Consider the following 7315-nt stretch of genomic DNA (forward strand, 5'->3'; position numbering starts at 1 on the left):
GTTTGTTTGAATTCGCCCTTGCTTATTGACTCTGATATTAAGGTCCAATTGTGTCAGTGTATCACGGCCTAATAAGTAAAACGCACGTTGATGTAGAACTGCTTCTCCACTTGCTTTTTTTGTTTGTTTTTTACGTCACGTGATCCTCCGTTGCTTTCACGACTGGTCCTGACAAATCACAAATTTCTTATCAAACTTGATTCTGTCTGTGTAAATTGTAATCGGTTTTCCTGGATGGTTGACGGCAGTTTCGAGCAAAGTGGCCATGTTTCTTACAGTTGTAGCAGACGTCGTCTTTTGTTGGCAGGTGTCCTCTTCCTCTTCCACGTCCTTGGTAGAAGATCGGTGCTGACGGGGTGGTCGTGAGGCCCGCAGCCCATTTACGCATATTATCTTGGATTGGTGTGATTGTTTGGCAGGCCGCTTTGCATTCATCTCTTGTGGCAGGCTTCCCAGGGCGCTGTTGTCCACTTGTTGAGGCAATCCCGGCTCCTTTTCTCGCTGGCCCTCCTCCTCAGCTCTCTCACCCTGACTTCCTTTTTCACTGTCACTGTCTCTTTGATCCTCGGCTGGTGCATTTCCTCCTTTTTTTCTCGCTCCTGTTTCTTCGTCTTTCTTTATCTCCATATTAAGTACTTTCTGCTTCTTCTCTTAAACGTCTTTCACTCTCTTTCTAAATCAGCACACATCTTTCTTGGAGATGATAACCACCGGACTGCACCACTCCGACTTGGAAGGCTCAATGACTCCAAGCTTCAGCATTTCCTGGAGCTCCTTGGTTAGTCTCTCCACCAAGTGTTGCGGAACTCGGTAGGGGCGCTGACGAATTGGTAATCCTTCTTTGAGACGAATGACGTGTTCTACCACCGTCGTCTTCCCTGGGCTGGCGGAAAAAAGAGAAGGCACCGTCTTGAAAATTAAGCACATCTCTGTGACTTGCTTGGGTTTCCGACGTGCCAGTGCAGGCGCATCTGTCGTCGTCGAGGACTCCAGCTCTGCCTCGTCATCATCATCATCATCATCATCATTGTCGTCGTCCTCGTCCTTGTCGTCGTCGTCGTCCTCCTCCACCTTCCGCGCGAGTATGACCTCCTTTGGAGCCTGGTTTGAACGCTCCTTCCACTCTTTGAGGAGGTTCACATGATAAGTTTGTTTATTTTTTTTCTTCTCCGGATGGAAAATCTCATAGGTCACTGGACCCATCTTCCGGGTGACCTCATATGGCCCCTGCCACTTTACTAAAAGCTTGTTGTTGCATGTGGGGAGAAGCCGCAATACTTTTTGGCCGGGTTTAAACTCCCGGTGGCGAGCTTGCTGGTCATACCAGGTCTTCTGGCTTTTCTGGGCCTCCCGCAGGTTGACCTCTGCCTCCTACTGGTACCTGGCCAGTCTCTCCCTCATTTCCAGCACAAATTTCACCACCCCCCGATCACTTCACGTGGTGGAAGGTGCCTCCTAGGCCTTTCGGAGCAAGTCCAATGGCCCCTGAACCTCCCAAGCATGCAAGAGTTCAAAGGGAGAGAAACCTGTTGACGCCTGAGGAACTTCGCGATAGGCAAACAGCAAAAAGGGCAGCCACCGGTCCCAGTCTTTTCCAGTATCATCCACAAATTTCTGGAGCATCTTCTTTAAGGTCTGATTGAACCTTTCCACTAGTCCATCAGTCTATGGGTGGTATGGAGTGGTTTTGATGGCGGAGATGCCCAGTTGTTTGTTGAACAGTTGCATTAACCTTGAAGTGAAATTGGTTCCCTGGTCTGTTAGAATCTCATCTGGTATGCCAACTCTGGAAAGGAGTTGCACCAAGGCACAAAGTACTGCCGGAGCAGTGATTGTGCGCAATGGAAATGCCTCTGGGAAACGTGTGGCGTTGTCACACACTACACCACTGCTTTTTGTCAAAGGACCCACAATGTCCATAGCAATCCTGCGGAATGGAATGTGCAGCTTTTTTAAAATGGCTTGCCATGGCCCTCTAGAAATATTCAAAAACATCAGCCCTGGTTGAGTGATTCACCTACTTTTTGTAAATTCGATGGAGTATGTATAAGGCCAAGACCTACAAAAAAGTCTCTTGGAGCCATGCGCTAGGTTTTACAGGAAGTCGGCCATTTTGAATTTACTTAAATGGGGGCGGTTCACCACAATGGACTAAATGCTTAAAAACGCCCCTGCTCATGCTCTAAAAAAATCCCAAACTTACCCTGTACATAAAACGTCCCGACCTGAAGACATCTATATATTATTATACTGTTATACACACAGGTCCACCTCATGGTTTCAAAACAATATTTTTTTTTTACATTTTAATATGCTGCACGGATCCCTTTTCAGGAAGCCGAATGAACATTTGTCAGAACAGCCTCAAGACGTTGATCTTAGTCTATGCTGAATTTTGTGACTTTTCAGCAAAGGGCGTAGCCATTACGGTGCTGCAGAAATTTATTAATCTCTGTGGCAACAAAAGCTACCGTAACATGAATCAGATGATCCTAACTTCTATAATATTTTCAAATTTAAGGATAGTCCAACCCTGAAGACATCTACCAACTTATTTTTCATCGTAGTGGTAGTGCCACTTACTGGTTAAAGCAAATACAAGTTATTTTTGTTGATATTTTTCTCAGAGTAGGTTAACAAGTTTGCTTATTTTGAGGTTCGAAATTTAAATGAAAAATCAGGCCTGGCAAATTCATCAATATTTTATTAGTTTGTTGTTTAATTTTTTTTAAATGGCTCGCTATCGCCCCCTTGAACATTTGAAAAAAAAAACAGCCCCGGATCTGTGTTTCTTCAAACTTTTTGAAAATTTGATGATGCATGTATAAAGCCAAGACAGAATAAGAAGTGTCTGGGAGCCACTTTCTAAATTGACAGGAAGTCAGCCATTTTGGACTTACTTCAAACATGGACGAGGCTTTGACAACAAAAACTGCTTGAACTTTAACTCCACAAAAATTCCTTGTGAGGATTCCTCACGTTTTTTCTCGTAAATATTTCACATTTCCAACGTGCCGGTACCCCAACGTTGCCAGGGCTGCGAGGGCCCTTTATCGCAGCTCGCAGCGCTAGTTATTATTTTTTTTCTATTTTCCGATCGTTCGATCGCATTTTTGACCCCCTAAACATACACGAAAACTCACCAAACTTGACAGTCTCATATGGAGATGGTGAACGACCGTGGAAGAACAGTCAGTTAGCGATGACGCAAGAGAGGCTGTGCACCGAGAACGTTTTCTGAATATCACTATTGTGCCCTGACAGGTATGTGTTGGTAATGTATCAACCAAGCTGAGGCACGAACGAACTCTGAGGAGACGCAACCCGTGACGTCACTAGTAGTAGTTTCGTGTGGTTTTCACACCTCCTGTCTCATCCCTGAAAGCCATCCCTTGAATTCATCTCCACACTGGAATACCGTATCATACCCTCCCTCTATCGATGTATAAGGGCAGTCTATAATCAGATGGTCCATATTTTGACACTCATGGTTACACCAGGGGCATGCTTGCGTAGCCACTGCCCCCCATCTTTGCAAATTTTGGGCTGTACGTCCTTGTTTGCAAAGGATCCTGTTGTAGGATGTCCACTCTCTCCTGCTGGTTCCATTGTAGCCTGGGAGCTTCTCAGTGGGGTCTCCAATTCTCTCGCCTCCAACAGGTACATTTCCTCTCCATAGGTCGCGCCACCTATCTGCTGACGTGTGCTCTGATTCCCGTTCTTGGCTGAAGGGTCTTCTGGATCTCAGGCGGTGCCCTCCTGGGTTGTGTGCTAGGGCCCGACACAGGGGAGCCTCCTCCGGGAGTGCCAATATATTTTTTTGCATGATCTGTGTTGCCTGCTCTCTTCTAACTGCTGGAGGTTCAATGTTGCACATTGTTGGAAGCCAGTTTATAGGAGTAGAACGTATGGCGCCCGATATCAGTCTCATTGCTTCATTCAGCTGGACATCAACTTTGGATGTATGTGCACACCGGCCCCATACGGGGCTGCAATATTCAGCCACGCTGTAGCACAGTGCCATGACTGACGTCCGTAGAACGTTTTGGTTGGCACCCCAACCTGTTCCCGTAAGTTTACGGATTAGTGCCACTCTTGATTTCAGCTTCTGGGCTGTATTTTCTAGGTGTTTCCTGTAGGTGAGAGTTCTGTCTAGAGTTACCCCTAGATATTTTGGTTCACAATCCACCGGCAGGTTTCCCCCCTCTATTTCCACCCTTAGCTTGTAATTAGCTTGCTGGTTGGTTAGATGGAATGTTGTTACCACTGTCTTGGTTCTGTTCATTCTTAGGTACCATCTTTTAAAGTAATTTGAGAGCAACGCTATGTCCAGCGATAATGTTCTCTTGATTGTACCAAAATCCCTGTCTTGGGTTACCAATGCCCAGTCATCCGCATAACCGAATTTCCAGGATTCGTATCTGGAGGCAGGCCCTGGCATAAAGCGACCAGTTAATAGTTCGAATGGCGCAAAACCTGTTATTTTGTGAACAGTTTGGCGGACGACCAACAGGGCTAGGGGCAAAGCTTGCAACCACGTCATTTTTGTTTGAGCCATGATCTTAGCCAATTTTTCTTTCAAATTCCTGTTAAACCTTTCAACTTTGCCTTGGCTCTGGGGGTGGTAGACACACCCAAAGCGATGCTTCAGCCCCAACAGCGCCTCCACTTTAGCCAGCGCTTTGTTGTTAAAATGTGTCCCATTATCAGATCTGATTAAAGCAGGGAAACCATGTGTCGGAATATAATGATTTACCAAAGCTTTAAGGACTGACGTGGTATCTTCCTTTGCACACGGATACGCCTCCGGCCAGCGTGAATAAGAATCCACAATGACCAGAAGGAACCGCTTCCCGTTCACCCTGTCAATCATGTCCGTGAAATCAATTACAATTTCTGCTCCAGGCCAGGCCACAGGGGAGAACGCCCCTGGCTTGGGTTTTAATGTCGGTCGTGCATTAAATGTTTGACATAGTTCACAAGCCGCCACAAACTGCCAGACCACCTCCTGTAACCTTGGATGCCACCACTGACGAAGTTTTGGAAGCATTGCCTGAGGCCCCACATGTGCCACTGTATGGGCCTCAGCCAACACTGAGGTCATGAGTTGCCCTTCAGGGAGGACCGGCTGGCCCCTGGGACCCACCCGCCTGACCGCCTTAGATGCGATCCACATTTATTTTTGTTCCGGCGACGACTTACCTTGTGCATCCATAATATCCTCCAGTGCCACTTCGGGTGCCACTGGAAGATCCGGGGGTTCCCCATCCCAGACCACAGCTGGGGTTGTTAACATCATCCCGCCCTGAGGGGTGTATCCAGCCACCTCTTTCGCGAGAGCATCCGCCCTCTCATTACCTTTCGCCACCATGGTGTTGGCCTTTGAGTGTCCCGGGACCTTTACAATCGCCAATTCGTGTGGACCCTTAATTGCTTCATACAATCGCTCCATCAAAGTTCTATGAGCAATTTCTTTGCCTTTCGCTGTTAGCCAGCCATTGTGCAACCACCCCTTTAGGTCAATCAGGGCAGCTGACGCTGCATATGCCGAATCAGTATATACAGTTAATTGCTGTCCTGGACACTGTTCCAAGGCCAACACCAGCGCCAACACCTCTGCCGCCTGGGCGGAGGGTTTTATTGTCAACTTCTGAGCTGTCACTGGGAGGAAGAAAGAACCTTTCCACTCCACCACTGCCGCGGCCGCGTGGAGTGTCCCATCCTTGGCACGCCAACAACACCCATCGGTGAACATAACCCGTCCACCTTCCAATGGTTCCGCATACAAGTCCTCACGGACCTTCTGATCTTTCTGTACTTTCAGAGCGCACTCATGTGCCCCTTCCAGGAGGTGATTAGCCATGTTCACACCATCATGCACATAAGTAACGTTTGGTGCCATCAATGTTTTCATCATCCGTGTTTGTCGCAGGGGTGTCAATGTAAATGCCACCGATGCTACAAAAGCTGACACCCCATGATCTGTCAACACCTGGACGGGATACCCCATGACCACATGAGCTGTTTTCTGTAGGACCTTTGCCAGGCCTGCTGCGTACCTAACACAGTCTGCTTGTTTCTGTTCAATTCCGTCTGATGGCACACTACAATACAATAAAACTGCCCTGTCTGTTCCATGTCTTTGGTACAATGCCGCATTCACTGTTTTCTCACTGCTCGCAACGTCTAAATAAAACACCTTAGTGTAATCTGGAGTGGCCAAAGCTGCTGCTGATGCTAATTCCTGAATTAATTGCACAAACAATGCATCATCCTCAGGGGTCCACTGCAATGTGGCCTTCAAATTTCGGACCCCTTGTTGTTTGACCAGGGCCCGCAAGCCTGCTGTTTTATCCACATAACATGGGATGTATGCTCGGCTGTAGCCACACAATCCCAAGAAAGACAACATGTCCTGCACTGTGTGTGGACGTGGGTGTTGCAGGATGGAGCTGCGGTGATTTGGGGACATAGCCAAGCCGGCTGGGGTGATGACACGCCCCAGAAAAATCACAGACTTACGACAGCACTGTAACTTTTTCCTTGACACTTTGAAGCCCAGGTCAGCAAGCTTCAACAGCACTGCTCGTGTGGCTTCCACACACTGGTCGGATGTTTCGGCCGCAATGAGGAGATCGTCCACATACTGCAGGATCACTGAGCCTTGGGGTAGCGCACATGAAAATAACAAGTCCTTCAAGACCTGATTAAAAATTCCTGGCGAATTCTTAAAGCCCTGAGGGAGTCTTTTGTACTGCAATTTCACCCCTTTGTAAGAAAATGCAAACACGTGTCGTATTGATTCAGCCAGCGGTAAACAGAAATATGCATTCGCCAAATCAATTACCGTATACCACTGTTTCTGCGGGTCCAGGGAGGACAGGATGCGATGGGGGTCAGGAACTGGCAAAACTGGAGTTATAGTGATGTCATTCACTGGCCGCAAATCGTGGGCCATCCTCCATGTCACCCCATCAGCCTTCTGGACCGGCCTCAGAGGTGTGTTCCAAGAGGACGCCGACGTTTCCAACACCCCCGCATCCCACAATCCTGCCGCTGTGTCCTCCATTCCTTTGTCTGCTTCCTTCGGCCATCGATATTGAGGACGGCGAACCGGAATGGAGCAGTCAACTTCCAATTGGATTGGCTGAACCGTCCGACAAAAACCAACATCAAATGGACCCTGTGACCACACGGTCTGTGGCATTTGATCCAACATTGCCTGTGCGGACTCATGGTCCGTCTGTTCCCGCCCATGATGGCGGTCCAAGAATACCAATTCAAGGTCTGACTTATCTACCATTTTTGCCATTAT

This window comes from Idiotropiscis lumnitzeri, unplaced genomic scaffold, assembly GCF_059441095.1.
Source record: "Idiotropiscis lumnitzeri isolate Australia: NSW breed Sydney's pygmy pipehorse unplaced genomic scaffold, RoL_Ilum_1.0 HiC_scaffold_73, whole genome shotgun sequence".
NCBI lineage: Eukaryota > Metazoa > Chordata > Actinopteri > Syngnathiformes > Syngnathidae > Idiotropiscis > Idiotropiscis lumnitzeri.